At 42.4% G+C, this 15,754-nt stretch overlaps 1 protein-coding gene across 2 annotated transcripts in view; it reads left to right on the top strand.

Moving 5' to 3' along the window:
- Window positions 1-300: 300 nt before the first annotated feature.
- The window catches only part of TSHZ3 (teashirt zinc finger homeobox 3), a 167,311-nt gene continuing 151,857 nt past the window's right edge, over window positions 301-15,754 (top strand). For both annotated transcript variants that reach the window (XM_077288727.1, XM_077288726.1), the window contains exon 1: window positions 301-464. The gene's annotated coding sequence lies outside the window, so the exon portion shown is untranslated. The remainder of the gene's footprint in view (window positions 465-15,754) is intronic.

Below are 15,754 nucleotides of genomic sequence, written 5' to 3'. Positions count from 1 at the left end.
TAACAAAAACATCAGCTAAGCGCATAAAAAATAAGCCCTTACCCATCCCCAGATCCTGAAAAATGAAGACGCTACGGGTCTCGGAAAATGGTGTCAGTTTTTTTTTTCTTACAAACTTTAGTCCTTTTTTCACCACTTAAAGGGTATATCCAAGACTTTATATAAAACAAACATGTCTCTAAGCACTAACAGGCAGATAATTGCAACTTACCTACCTGTTGTCCATGCCGGTGGTCCTACCGGGGAATCAGCTGCCTCTGCTGACGTGATGGGGCGGAACTTTCAACATCATTCTGATTGACCGCTTCCGTCAGTTAGGCAGCGGAGATCTGGCTATCAGTAACAACGACAGAACAGGGCGGAAAAGAAGCCTCCGATTGTAGACGTGACGTCAGCAAAGATAGCTGATTCACCGACATCAGCGGTCTGTGCCAGGAAAGAACTGCGCCTGACACAACACACAAGTAAGTTTGTATCTTGCATTTGGTCTATTTGATTATTGCTAAATATTGTATATATTTGTTTTCATTGGGCTACAACTTCCTTCTTATTTGGGTTAAGAGAAAAAAAAAGCTAAGTTGCCTGCCTGTTAGTGCTTAGGTACATTTTTTTTAAAATTAAGTCCCGGATACCCACTTTAAATTTAAAAAACCCCAAAACCTATACATGTTTGGTATGTGCGTACTTGTACTGACCTTGAGAATCATAATGGCTGGTCAGTTTTAGCATTTAGTGACTACAGAAAAAAAATGACCATTATCCTAAAGTACAATGTGTCATGAAAAAAAAGATCCAAATCAATAGGATTCCGGAGTTATTACCACATAATGTGACACTGGTCAGATTTTAAAAATTTGGCCTGGTCACTAAGGGGTTAAAGCAGTTTTTCCATCTTATGAAGTGATTGCATATCACTAGAATCTTAGAAGGGGCAAAAGTGAATGAACCTGTGCTGCAATACTGCACACAACCAATGGACAGATTTTGAAAAAGGGGATATATCGGTGACTTGTTTATGCAGATCCTTCCTGTATCCGGTATTTGTGCAGGTTCACCACATGTGAAAGTACATGTTCTGGCAAGCTGGAGGGGAGATAATTCATAGAATCACTTGCTCAGAAGTGGAATTAATGTTTTAATGACCACAACCCCTAAAATATAAGTTGAATGGTATAAAGAGCTGCTAATAACATCCATTAATGTATTTATGAAACTTCCTGGACTGAAATGTTTTATGGTTTAAGTGAAGTGGAAACTATTGTTCTGTTAAACTGCTAAAAGGCGCTGGCTATATTGTCCTTCAGAGGGATTAATGACACCACGGTGCTGGGGAAGAATTATGTTCACCATCACAACTTTATCACAAATAGCTTATCTCTTTATCTTTTTCATCCACTCCTGAAACTTTTTTTATTGCAAGAATTTAAGCTCAGAAATCCTTTTAAATGCGGTTCATTAACCCCATCATAACCAGAGGGGTTTATACTTATTTGATGCTTTCCATTTTCTTGTAATATATGGACTTTGAGATTCTTCTTTTTACCTGGAGGCCACAGTACAACACTGGGACATCAAAGTGTGCGGCTGCAGCCCTGACACAACACGACTGCTAGTATGTCACATGTATGGCGAAACAGATATTTATGCCCATTTATTGGTCATTTTAGAGGTGTAAAACTGGGCAATAATAGTGACAACGTTAAATGTATTTTCAAAATGTTTACCCAAGAGAAAACAAAACATGCAGAGAAGATGGCACATCCATAATAGTGCAAAATTGCTTTATGAAACCCATAAATGCAAAATATATATATATATATATATATATTAAAACTTTTTAAATTTCATTAATAGCGCCTAAAGCATGGCTTTCTCCTAATGCAATGACTTCCACATGCAAATAAAATGGAAAATAGTGGTAATCAAAATAAAACTGTCATGTTGACAATACAATGTTTCAATAAATCATGCAAAATGTAAGCTTTAAAATTAAGGTCCACAATAACCCCTTAACGACCGCCAATACGCCTTTTAACGGCGATCATTAAGGAGCCTTATTCATCAGCGCTGCTTCTTAACAGCGCTGAGAAATTAGAGTACAGTGGTGGCGATTCCCACGGGTGTTAGCTTTATGTGACACCCTGCGGTATTGGCCCTTACTGGTTTTGCGACCGATCGGGGTCGATTAACCCCTTAAATACGGCTGTCAATTGTGACAGTCGTATTTAAGTCGTTACAAGGGGGTCACAAGACCCCCCCTTAGTCACCATCGGGCCCCCGTGATGAGACGCGGATCCCGATGGTTACCATTTTACCCTGAGGTCATGTAATGACCGCAAGGTACGGTGGCCTATGAAATCCAGCTATAAGCCACACAGGCACAGTGGGACTAAGTACAAAAGTGGAAAAAAAAGTAAAATAAAACATGTAAAAAGTAACAAAAACACAAAAAAGTGCACAAAAATCACTATAATCTGTTTTGTGATAAAACAAAAATAAAAAAATGACCTATAATTGGTATCTCCGCATCTGTAACAACCCGCTCTATAAAACCGGCATGTTATTTATTCCATTTGGCAAAGTCAATGAAAAAATAATTAAAAAAAACATGCAAAAAATGTCATTTTTTCATCATAGTGACTCACAAAAAAAAAGTTCAATAAGTCATATGTAAAAATATGGTAAAAATGAAAACACCAAACCATCCCGCAAAAATCAAGCTCCAATATGACTCATTCTGCAAAAAAATAAAAAAGTTACATCTCTCAGAATATGGCGATGCAAATACAAATTCATTTTGCTAAAATATTGTTTTTAGTTTGTAAAAATAGCAAAGCTTACAAAAAATAATGTAAATCTGGTATCCCTGTAATCGTCTCGACCCGGCGAACAAATTGGTCTTATAACTTTTACTGCACAGTGAATGGCGCAAAAAATAAAAAATGAAAACCGTAACTAAATTTCTGGGTTTTTTTGTCATTATGTGTCTGAAAATCTGAATAAAAAGTGATCAAAAAATGTTATGTGCCCCAAAATGGTACAAAAAAAATCTGCAACTCGTCCCGCAAAACAAAAGCCCTGAGGCTGCCGTCACACTAGCAGTATTTGGTCAGTATTTTACATCAGTATTAGGCCGGCCTCACACTCAGCGTATGTAAATACGGTCCGTTTTTTACGGCCGTAATACGCAGAAAAGTCCCCAAAATAGTGATCCGTATGTCATCCGTAGGCAGGGTGTGTCAGCGTATTTTGCGCATGGCATGCTCCGTATGTAATCCGTATGGCATCCGTACTGCGATATTTTCTCGCAGGCTTGCAAAACCGACATCTAATGGATTTATGTGCTCAAATGTTCGGTAAAACATATATACAGTATATATGTATATATATATATATATATATATATATATATATATATATATATATATATATGTCATTGAGACACATATATATATATTCTGTATTTATATTTAATTCAGCGCGATATATGTGAAAAGCCGGTAATTCAATTGCCGGCTTTTCATTTCTCCTTCCCAAACCCGACAGGATATGAGACATGGTTTACATACAGTAAACCATCTCATATCCCCTTTTTTTTTGCATATTCCACACTACTAATGTTAGTAGTGTGTATGTGCAAAATTTGGGCTCTGAAAATGGCGGAAAAAATTGGCGTGGGCTCCCGCACAATTTTCTCCGCCAGAGTGGTAAAGCCAGTGACTGAGGGCAGATATTAATAGCCTAGAGAGGGTCCATGGTTATTGCCCCCCCCCCCCTGGCTACAAACATCTGCCCCCAGCCACCCCAGAAAAAGCACATCTGGAAGATGCGCCTATTCTGGCACTTGGCCACTCTCTTCCCACTCCCGTGTAGCGGTGGGATATGGGATAATGAAGGGTTAATGTCACCTTGCTATTGTAAGGTGACATTAAGCCAGATTAATAATGGAGAGGCGTCAATTATGACACCTATCCATTATTAATCCAATTGTATGAAAGGGTTAAAAAAACACACAAATTATTAAAAAGTATTTTAATGAAATAAACACACAGGTTGTTTTAATATTTTATTGCTCTCTCAGTCCACCTGAAGACCCTCGCTCTGAAAAATAATAAACCAACAATATACATACCTTCAGATGATCTGTCACGTCCCACGAAGTAAATCCATCTGAAGGGGTTAAATCATTTTACAGCCAGGAGCTGTGCTAAAGCACTCGCTCGTGCCTGTAAACCCTGGGTACTGAAAGGAAAGCAGGATGATCTGTACTTATCTTGAGTTGCGGTGATGCGCCCTCTGCTGGATGTCCTCATGAACTGGAGCCTTGGAAAAGTTCCCACGCTCGAGTTCATATGAGTATCATTTTTGCGCAATACGGTGACAAACGCAGCATGCTGCGATTTTCTACGGCCATACAAGACCGTATATTATGGATGCGTAATATACGGCAGATAGGAGCTGGGACATAGGGAATCATTGGGCCGTGTGTAATGCGTATTTTACGGACGTAGTTTATGCGCTCATACGTCCGTAAAACTCGCTAGTGTGAGGCCGGCCTAAGTAGCCAAAACCAGGGGTTAGAGGAAAAGTATATTAGAAACACATGCACCACTTCTGCATTTATCACCCACTCCTGGTTTTGGCTTACAAATACTGATGTAAAATACTGACCAAATACTGCTAGTGTGACGGCAGCCTAATACAGCTCTGTTCTTCAAAAAAAAAAAAAAAGTTACAGCTCTCAGAATATGGCAACAGAAAAATACTTTTCATTAAAAAAAAGCATTTTTACTGTGTGATATTGGCAAAGCCTAACAAAAACTATACAAATCTGGTATAGCTGTAATGGCACCAATCCAAAGAATAAATCTGCTTTATCACTTATACTGCACAGTGAACTGCGCAAAAATAAAAATAAGAACTATTCTTGTACTGCTGTCTATTTATTTATTTATTCTACCTCCCAAAAATTGGACTAAGGCTCGGCTCAAATTTATCTTGCGCTCTCCATTGAGCTCTTATGTCGGGGTTTCCGTGTAAATTCCCCAAAACCGCAAATCAGAAAAAAACCCGGACGGAACAATTCGCTTATTAGGCAGGTGGAGTCACTTTGGACTGGTCTGTGTTCTGGTGGTGTCCCATCATTTTAGGTGTCATTTAGAATACAAGTGTGGGTGACCACAGATCTTCATGCCTAAAAAGATGGATACCACCGGAGCAGATGCCAAACTGAGTACAAAGTGTCTCCATTTGCCTCATGGGGGTGGTTCCGTTGGGCGTTTTGTCTGAATCGAATTTATGTGGGATTTACACGTAAACCCCAACGTAAGTTATCAGCGTAGAACACAAGAATGTGATCCCATCGTTATACTGGAAGCAGTCGAAAAATATAATGTACCCCAAAATGTTTCATTTAAAAACCCTAATTTATCCCACACAAAACCAGACCCCACTCAGGTCCGTCATCTGTCACTGGAACTATAGGGGGTTCCCATGTTACTGGTAGAACAAAGACTCTGGAAAAGCAACATGGCTCCCGCCCCCTCAAATAAAATCCAGTGAATTCTTCCCTCTCAAATCCAAATCCCCCCCCTCCTGAGCCCCACTGTGCCTAAACCACAGTGAGCGGCCACATGTTTGGCATTATTGTAATGGAGAGAACGCATTTAATTTACGGATGCGTATCACCAGAAGCACAAGCTGGGCACAATATATGGGGGTGCTACAGTATATGGGAGCTCACACTGTACAGGAACACAATGTATGGGTACTAGACTGGCAGATTTTCAATTCTGCAGAAAAAAAGCCTGGCGTGGATGTTACAAAATAGTCATTGCAGCCGTAGATTAATTCATTTAGGGGTGCAGTTTCTACAATGGGGGATACTGCTGTTTTTTTTTTTTTTGCTGTTCTGTCATCTTCGAGGCTCCTCAAATGTCGCCCGTAAACTATTCTAGTAAAATCTGTTCTCCATAAGCCAAATAGCGCTCCTTCCATCTCGGCCCTGACGTGTGGCCGAACAGTAATTTCTGACAACATATGGGGCAGCTCCGCATTCGGGAGAACTTTCCATTCCTAGCCCTGCCATGTGCCCAAGCAAAAGTTTTTGACCAAATATTTGGTATGATCACGTTCGGGACAAATTGCACAACTAACTAGATGGGTATTTCCTGAAGGAACTACAGATAGTGCTTTGGAATGGTGCCCGGGCTGCCCCTGCAAGACTTTCATACTTGGGTGCCCCTCAGGCGGTCCGATTTGGTGGGTTGGGTCAATCTGGGTCTGATTTTGTGGGCGGGGTAAATCTAGGTCCGATTTGGTGGGCGGGGTCACTTTTGGTCCGATTCTGTGGGCGCGGCCACTCTGGGTCCGATTCGGTGGGCGGAGCCACTCTGGGTCTGATTTGGTGGGCGGGGCACCTTAGGGACCAATTTGGTGGGTGGGGTCACTCGGTCCGATTTGGTGGGCTGGGCACCTCAGGGTCTCATTTGGTGGGCTGGGCACCTCAGGGTCCGATTTGGTGGGTGGGGTCACTCTGGGTCCGATTTGGTGGAAGGGGTCACTCTGGGTTTGATTTGGTGGAAGGGGTCACTCTGGGTTCGATTTGGTGGGCGGAGCCACTCTGGGTCCGATTTGGTGGGCGGGGTCACTCTGGGTCCGATTTGGTGGGCGGGGTCACTCTGGGTCCGATTTGGTGAGCCGGGCCCCTCGGGGTCCGATTTGGTGAGCGGGGTAATCTACTATATAATTGTCTAAGGGCACTTCCGTCTTTCTGTCTCACAACACCGCTACGTCATCATCTCATGAGACCGCAATGCACTCTTGGGACCGGAGCGCGCAACAAGCATCGGGTACCGGCCACTCCAGGTGCAACAAGCATCGTGTACCGGCCGCTCTAGGAGGTGCAACAACCATCAGATACCGGCCGCTCCAGGAGGTGAGTATGTAACTTTTTTATTTTAATTCTTTTTTTTTTTTTTAACAGGGATATGCAGTATACTATGTGACTGGACAATATACTACGTGACTGGGCAGTATAACTACGTGGCTCTGCGCTGTATACTGCGTGGCTCTGCGCTGTATACTGCGTGGCTCTGCGCTGTATACTACGCGGCTCTGCGCTGTATACTACGCGGCTCTGCGCTGTATACTGCGCGGCTCTGCGCTTTGTACTGCGCGGCTCTGCGCTATATACTGCGTGACTCTTCGCTGTATACTACGCGGCTCTGCGCTGTGTACTGCGCGGCTCTGCGCTGTGTACTGCGCGTGTCCGTGCTGTGTACTGCGTGTGTCTGCGCTGTATACTGCGCGGCTCTGCGCTGTATACTGCGTGTGTCTGCGCTGTGTACTGCGCGGCTCTGCGCTGTATACTGCGTGGCTCTGCGCTGTGTACTGCGCGGCTCTGCGCTGTGTACTGCGTGGCTCTGCGCTTTATACTGCGCGACTCTGCGCTGTGTACTGCGCGGCTCTGCGCTGTGTACTGCGCGGCTCTGCGCTGTGTACTGCGCGGCTCTGCGCTGTGTACTGCGCGGCTCTGCGCTTTATACTGCGCGACTCTGCGCTTTGTACTGCGCGGCTCTGCGCTGTGTACTGCGCGGCTCTGCGCTGTGTACTGCGCGGCTCTGCGCTGTGTACTGCGTGGCTCTGCGCTGTGTACTGCGCGGCTCTGCGCTGTGTACTGCGCGGCTCTGCGCTGTGTACTGCGCGGCTCTGCACTGTATACTGCGTGGCTCTGCGCTGTGTACTGCGCGGCTCTGCGCTGTGTACTGCGTGGCTCTGCGCTTTATACTGCGCGACTCTGCGCTTTGTACTGCGCGGCTCTGCGCTGTGTACTGCGCGGCTCTGCGCTGTGTACTGCGCGGCTCTGCGCTGTGTACTGCGCGGCTCTGCGCTGTGTACTGCGCGGCTCTGCGCTTTATACTGCGCGACTCTGCGCTTTGTACTGCGCGGCTCTGCGCTGTGTACTGCGCGGCTCTGCGCTGTGTACTGCGTGGCTCTGCGCTTTATACTGCGCGACTCTGCGCTTTGTACTGCGCGGCTCTGCGCTGTGTACTGCGCGGCTCTGCGCTGTGTACTGCGCGGCTCTGCGCTGTGTACTGCGCGGCTCTGCGCTTTATACTGCGCGACTCTGCGCTTTGTACTGCGCGGCTCTGCGCTTTATACTGCGTGGCTCTGCGCTGTGTACTGCGTGGCTCTGCGCTGTGTACTGCGCGGCTCTGCGCTGTGTACTGCGCGGCTCTGCGCTTTATACTGCGCGACTCTGCGCTGTGTACTGCGCGGCTCTGCGCTGTGTACTGCGCGGCTCTGCGCTGTGTACTGCGCGGCTCTGCGCTGTGTACTGCGCGGCTCTGCGCTGTGTACTGCGCGGCTCTGCACTGTATACTGCGTGGCTGTGCAATATACTACGTGGACATGCATATTCTAGAATACCCGATGAGTTAGAATCGGGCCACAGTCTAATAATCATAAGACTAAGGATAGTGGTTTGGAATTGTGCTGTACTGTCACTTTAAGAGCTGATATTATCTGACAAAACTTGTGACCTGGTGAGCTGATGTAGATTTCATAGGAGTTGGCATAGTAACTGTGTCTGACTGCGCATATCAATGAGCTAATCAGCCAGGTGGCAGTTATTTTTAGAAATTGCCTCAGAAACCAGCCCATTATAAACGTATGGGACAATTTCCCTATTGAAACGCATTGAAAGACTTTTTTCAAACACAAATTGCGCAAAAACTACAAATCCGATCGGCACGAAAAATACTTAGCACACCTCTTGGGGACGCTGGCTTCGAAATGACACCTCACTGGAGTCTATGAGTTTAGCGGTTCGGGCCGCATTACGTGCGGACTGAATAATAAGAATAAGAAGAAGTTTACCACGGTGGAATAACAGTATAGTGCTTTGTTCCAAAGCACTATAATTATGAGGTCCGTTTTCTCCCATTATCCATTGCGAACATTACAAATTTGGGGCTAAACCAACATTTTTGTGAAAAAAATGATAATTTTCAATATGACGATCTGATGTTATCAAATTCTGTGTTAGCACCTGTGGGTTCAAAATTCTCACTATACCACTGGATAATATCCTTGAAGGGTGTACTTTCCAAAATTGGGCCGCTTTGGTTTTTTTTCACTGTTTAGGCACATCAGATGCTCTCCAAATGCGACATGATGCCCGCAGACCATTCCATCAAAGTCTGCGTTCCAAAATGTCACGCCTTCCCTTCCAAGCCCTGCTGTGCCTCTAAATAGTAGTATTCCCCCACATATAGGGTAGCGGTATTCTCAGTAGAAAATGTACAACAAATTTTGGAGTCCATTTTCTCCTGTTACCCTTGTAAAAATAAAAAAATGGGGCTAAAGGTACATTTCTATGGGTAAAATGTGATTTTTTTTTTTTTCATTTTCACAGATCTACATGATAAACTTCTGTGAAGCACCTGCGGGTTAATGATACATCTAAATAAGTTCCATGAAGGGTGTAGTTTCCAAAATGGGGTCACTTGTGGGGGTTTCCACTGTTTAGGCACATCAGGGGCTCTCCAAACGTGACATGGCGTCCGATCTCAATTCCAAACTGTTTTGCATTAAAAAAGTCAAACAGTGCTCATTCCCTTCCGAGCCCTGGAGTGCGCCCAAATTTTAAAAATTTTCGCCAAATAGCCGATATTTTCACAAATAAACACATAAAGTTATATCGAAAAAATTTTAACACTATCATGAAGTACAATATGTCATGAAAAAACATTCTCAGAATCAGTGGGATCTGTTGAAGCGTTCCAGAGTTATAACCTCATAAAATGACAGTGGTCAGATTTAAAAAAATGTGGCGTGGTCATTTAGGTCAAAATTGGCTCTGTCACTAAGGGGTTAAAGGCAATGCATAATGAAGTATCAACAGGAAAGTCAAGCTTAGGAGCAGCTTTTCCCATCACAAGTTTTCCATTGCATTTTCAGTGTATGTCGCCAAGGATGCTTTGGTCGTAGTCTTGTATTGCCCATACGCCATCACGTTAACCATATAATGTTCTGTACGCATTTTCCGGTTGATGCATCTGTATAGTATAGACCTGAAGATTTTTACTTGCAGCTGAAAATAACAATATACCAGCCTAATGGAGACCAAAACGACCCTCTTCTCCAGGTGAATGGAAAGCGTTGGGAGCATTCGCGATTCCTACTCATAATGGACATTTCCAAGTGTGAACTTAGCCTTACAGCTGAGACCGAGCACAGATTATTGTTCGTCAGACCTTTCTGGGTTGTTACAGATTGCTCTAATGTAAGAAATGTGTATTTGTAGAGTTTATAACCGGGTAACCTATGAAATAATTCAGGGTTCAGCACCTACTGCTGAGTTATTGTTCCTTTGTTTTCTCAAAGTGATGAGAAATCTCTTTGATGGAAAAACAAAATCTATCTGTCAGGAGAAAGGACAGTACACGGGTATCTGATCTTGAGCGATGCAAAATATTTCACTAAAAATAACAATGGAAATGAAATTTTCAATGAATTGCAGACTGTTAAAGTCCCAGGGGCTGGGATGGAGAAAGGCTCTGTTGGTTTCCTCTGTTCAAAGATGTCTTTTATTTTAAATATTTCATACCATTTCTTATGTTCATGTGTTGTATGAACTGTCATTTATATTTCATTCCACTCTGAAACGAATCTTGGAATACCACAAGCTGAGCAGTACAGCCGCCACTTTCTCGTACAGAGGTAAGTTTGAGCAGGCAGCAGTGACGGATATTAAATGCAGCTTTTGTGTACCAGTATTTTGCTGTCATGTATTTTGCCCGAGAACTGATTTGTAATGTTATAGTTTTTGTGACATTATGATAAGGTGCGCGGCAAAAGGCGGCTTCCATTTAGTGAGACGTTGATGTGCTCTCAAATTGAATGACTGCGAGATTGCCGGATTGTGACCTAAGGCTTTGCTATTTAGCCACAAAAACATGCATCATTGTGACGTGCATTGTCTATTTTCCTTGTACACCACTCAAGAAAACTTTTTAAAGATGTAATGATATAGTGCCTGCAGTCTTAGTATACCTTAACGCTGAAGCAATTTAACTTGTTTGTGAAGTCCAAGATTTCACTTTAGTAAGTGATGTTACCAATTGAAAATGACATGTCTCCAGTGGGGTGGCACGAAAGGTTGGTGATCCCACCTTACAACCAGAGGGTTAAAAGGGATCATCAGAAAATGATCTAGTCTTTAAATCAGGTTTATAAATTCACTCTATTTAAAAAAAATTCTTGCAATGTACATACTAATTTCACACTAATCGATATTCCTAATATTAGACTCCTACTTCATTTTCTTCTCAATGGGATTGGCAGCAATAGACTAAGACCTTTTTTATCAACGTATAAATTTGGCATGCTCTAATCTGGGGAAATGTCACTGTGAAGTGAGGAGGAGGTGAGCTGTGACAGCTATTGTGAATGGTGGATCATGTGTTATATACTAAATATAAAGGTGATATCAGTTACAGGGAAGGAGGTGAGCTGTGACATCACCTATTGTGAATGGTGGATCCTGTGTTATCTACTGTATATAGAGGTGTTATCAGTCATTGTACAGGAGGAGGAGGTGAGCTGTGATATCACCTATTGCGAATGGTGGATCCTGTGTTATCTACTGTATATAGAGGTGTTATCAGTCATTGTACAGGAGGAGGAGGTGAGCTGTGACATCACCTATTGTGAATGGTGGATCCTGTGCTATCTACTGTATATAGAGGTGTTATCAGTAATTGTACAGGAGGAGGTCGTGAGCTGTGACATCACCTATTGTGAATGGTGGATCCTGTGTTATCTACTGTATATAGAGGTGTTATCAGTCATTGTACAGGAGGAGGAGGTGAGCTGTGATATCACCTATTGTGAATGGTGGATCCTGTTTTATCTACTGTATATAGAGGTGTTATCAGTCATTGTACAGGAGGAGGTGAGCTGTGACATCACCTATTGTGAATGGTGGATCCTGTGCTATCTACTGTATATAGAGGTGTTATCAGTCATTGTACAGGAGGAAGAGGTGAGCTGTGACATCACCTATTGTGAATGGTGGATCCTGTGTTATCTACTGTATATAGAGGTGTTATCAGTCATTGTACAGGAGGAGGAGGTGAGCTGTGACATCACCTATTGTGAATGGTGGATCCTGTGCTATCTACTGTATATAGAGGTGTTATCAGTCATTGTACAGGAGGAGGTCGTGAGCTGTGACATCACCTATTGTGAATGGTGGATCCTGTGTTATCTACTGTATATAGAGGTGTTATCAGTCATTGTACAGGAGGAGGAGGTGAGCTGTGACATCACCTATTGTGAATGGTGGATCCTGTGTTATCTACTGTATATAGAGGTGTTATCAGTCATTGTACAGGAGGAGGTGGTGAGCTGTGACATCACCTATTGTGAATGGTGGATCCTGTGTTATCTACTGTATATAGAGGTGTTATCAGTCATTGTACAGGTGAGCTGTGATATTACCTATTGTAAATGGTGTATCCAGTTTCGGCTACTGTATAACGAGGTGTTATCATTCATTGAAAGAAGGAGGTGAGCTGTGACATCTCCTATTGTGAATGGTGGATTCTTTGTTATCTATTATAAATTAAGGCGTTACCTTTCAATGAAATCCTATTTGTAATGAAAATAAGACTGCTGAAAAGTCATATGCACAGAACAGAAATTATTATTATTATTCATTTTTATAGTGCCATTTATTCCATGGTTCTTTACATGTGAAAAAGGGGCATATATAGACAAGTACAATCAACATGAGCAGTACAATGAACACACAAGTAAGTACAGAAGTAGAGAGGACCCTGCCTGCGAGGGCTCACAGTCTACAGGGGATGGAAGAGGATACAGTAGGAGAGGGTAGGGCTGGTTGTGCGGCGGTTCAGTAGACTGAGGATCACTGCAGGTTGTAGGCTTGCCAGAAGAGGTGGGTCTTCAGGTTTTTTTTGAAGGTTTCCGTGGTATGCGAGAGTCTGATGTGTTGGGGTAGAGAGTTGTGACCATGTCACAGATGTATAGAGGAGACAGGTTGTGGATGGCTTTGTATGTCATAGTTAGGGTTTTGAACTGGAGCATCTGGACAATAGGAAGCCAGTGAAGGCCAGAGGAGAGGCTTGGGAATAACGGGGATACAGATGGATTAGTCAGGCAGCAGAGTGTAGGATGGATTGGAGTAGTGCTAGACAGGAGGCCAGAGAGCAGGAGGTTGCAATAGTCAAGGCGGGAGATGATGAAGGCGTGCACAAGCATTTTTGCAGTTTCTTGGTCAAGGAATGTACATATCCGGGAAATGATTTTTGAGTTATGAGTTTAATATTAGGCCTCCTCATCAGTACCATATTTATATGGGTAGTAATATGGAAAAAAAAACGTATTATCAAAAAGAAGAATTTAGCATGGAAACCTGATTAAAACAATGTAATTTTTACACATTCAAAGAGGTTTCAGGTTTTTTTCAATCACAAGCAGGCTACAGTTTTCCATAATAATAAAACTAGTAATACTCCCCTCGTAGAACCCTCTACCGATGCTTCTGTGGTCCACCGCCGGTCACTGTGTCCTGGGCTCCAGTGATGATGTGACGTGTTATCTAAGGTCTCATGCGCAGCCAGTAATTGTGCATCATAGTCAGATGCTCTGTTGACATGACATTGCTGGAGCTGATACAGCGGCATAGCACTTTCATCTAGTGTACAAATTCTGTTCTGTGTAACTTCAGAAGGTCCATCTCCCCTTGTAGTACCGTTTAGAAGAACATATCCAGACCATCTGATACAAACACCCAACTTCTTGAAACTACTATTTTATTTTATTCTTTTATCTGTTGTCATTTGATTTGAAGTATTTACAAAACATGTAACATTCTCCTTTGAGAAAAAAAATTGAAAATATTTAAACCCTTTTTTTCACAAATCTTTTGGTCAATATGGACATTAAGTTAGACATAAGACTTTTTGTTATGTATACTTGACGCCAGAGTTAATTTGCAGTCTTCTGATATATACACGGGGACATTTCCGTGCCACCTAATAATTGCCTTAGATCCTCCATATTCTTATTTTAGAATACTTTTATATTTTATCTACATAGTAATGTTTCAGTTTTTATAATCAAGGCTAGACTTTTAACTCCTAAAATGTTAGAAATCGCATTTGCCCAAATTATCTTATCACATATTAAATAATCAATTTTGTAAACCCATTATAATTTGGGGAATTCTTTTTGCAGCTACAATTATTTTAATAGGGATGTTTTGCGATTAAATGCTCACTGTTCCTTGCTCCAAAATTAGTCATATGCTGACTATCCCTTAAGGTTGTAAATAATAACATTAAAGTGTAATAAATGTGGAAGACAATTTAGTTTTTTCTGTGTCGAGCATGGTGCGCACAATAGAAACACAGACATACCCTAAAGGTCAGAGTTTTATGTTCTCCCATTGTAACCATCATGGAACTACAAATGAGTCTGGCCTGCATTAAAGAGTCATTTACCAGCATTAGGATTATATATGCACAGCAGCTTTATCTACTTAACTGCAAAGTTAAGTTCTTCAAATACGTAGTTTTCTGTATATATGGGAATCTAATAGATACAATTCCTTAGTATTCCTCTTTTATTGTAATGGCTCCATGAACAGTATAGTGAAGGGGACTATAGCCGCGTAGCACTCTATTATAGATATCCTTCGCATGAAATAAGATGTTTGTTCTCTGTGACGTATACACGCCATGCTGATACTGTGGGATCTGCCACTGTATCCTTGGGATTATTGCTTGCGAATGCCACCAGTGACAATCTCTACCACTTAACCCTCTATATGCCACGGTCAGTTAAACTGCAGCATCTAACAGATAAAGGTAAGGTGTTCCTCCTATCCTGGTCATTCTGCAGACCCTACCTTCCCATCACCCGATCATGGGATGGGTTATCATTAGTGATGAGCGAGCGCACTTGGATATGGTGTTATCTGAGCATGCTCGGTTGCTATCTGAATATCTTGGGCATGCTCGAATATGTTCGAGTCCCTACTGTGGCATGTCTCACGGCTGTTAACTGCTACACATGTGGGAATTGCCTAAAATCAGGCAATCCCCTGCATGTGTATCGGCTGTCTATCAACCACAAGACATGCAGCCATGGGGATTCGAACATATTATTCGAGCATGCTCAAGATACACTGGCTAGCACCCAAGCATGCTTTGATGACACCTTATCTGAACATGTTCGCACATCACTAGTTGTTATTGCAACCAAGAGTATAAAAATGACCTCCAGGATCCAAAACCATTTGCCAAAGCTTTTTAAACTTACGAAATAAAGGGAAAAAAATTGCAGATTTTTTTCCCCCCCATTTCCAAACAAGTTAATTAAAAGCAAGCTTATGAACACTCTCTTAAACACAGTGCATAGTTAGACTAGACAATGTTAAAATGTGACAGATAGTCTACACAAACTGTTAGTAGTGTTACATTATACCAGAAATTTGTGGCAAGATTTTGGCGCATATTTTGCGTAATTTCCCGCTTCAGGACATTTTTTTTTTTTTTCAAGAAGCCCAAACTTTCAACCAAGCCACACTCTTTATCAGACAACGGACATAAAGTGTATAAAACACAATAAATATGGTGTCACGAATTACTCTTTTTGTGTGTGTGAAAATGTTCCTCATTATATCTATCCCAAAATGGTGTCATAAATGAAACTTGTTCTG

The sequence above is a fragment of the Ranitomeya variabilis genome, chromosome 2 (genome assembly GCF_051348905.1).
Source record: "Ranitomeya variabilis isolate aRanVar5 chromosome 2, aRanVar5.hap1, whole genome shotgun sequence".
In the NCBI taxonomy this organism is placed as follows: Eukaryota; Metazoa; Chordata; class Amphibia; order Anura; family Dendrobatidae; genus Ranitomeya; species Ranitomeya variabilis.
Note: the sequence above shows the minus strand (reverse complement) of the source record. Positions and strands in the feature narration are given on the sequence as shown.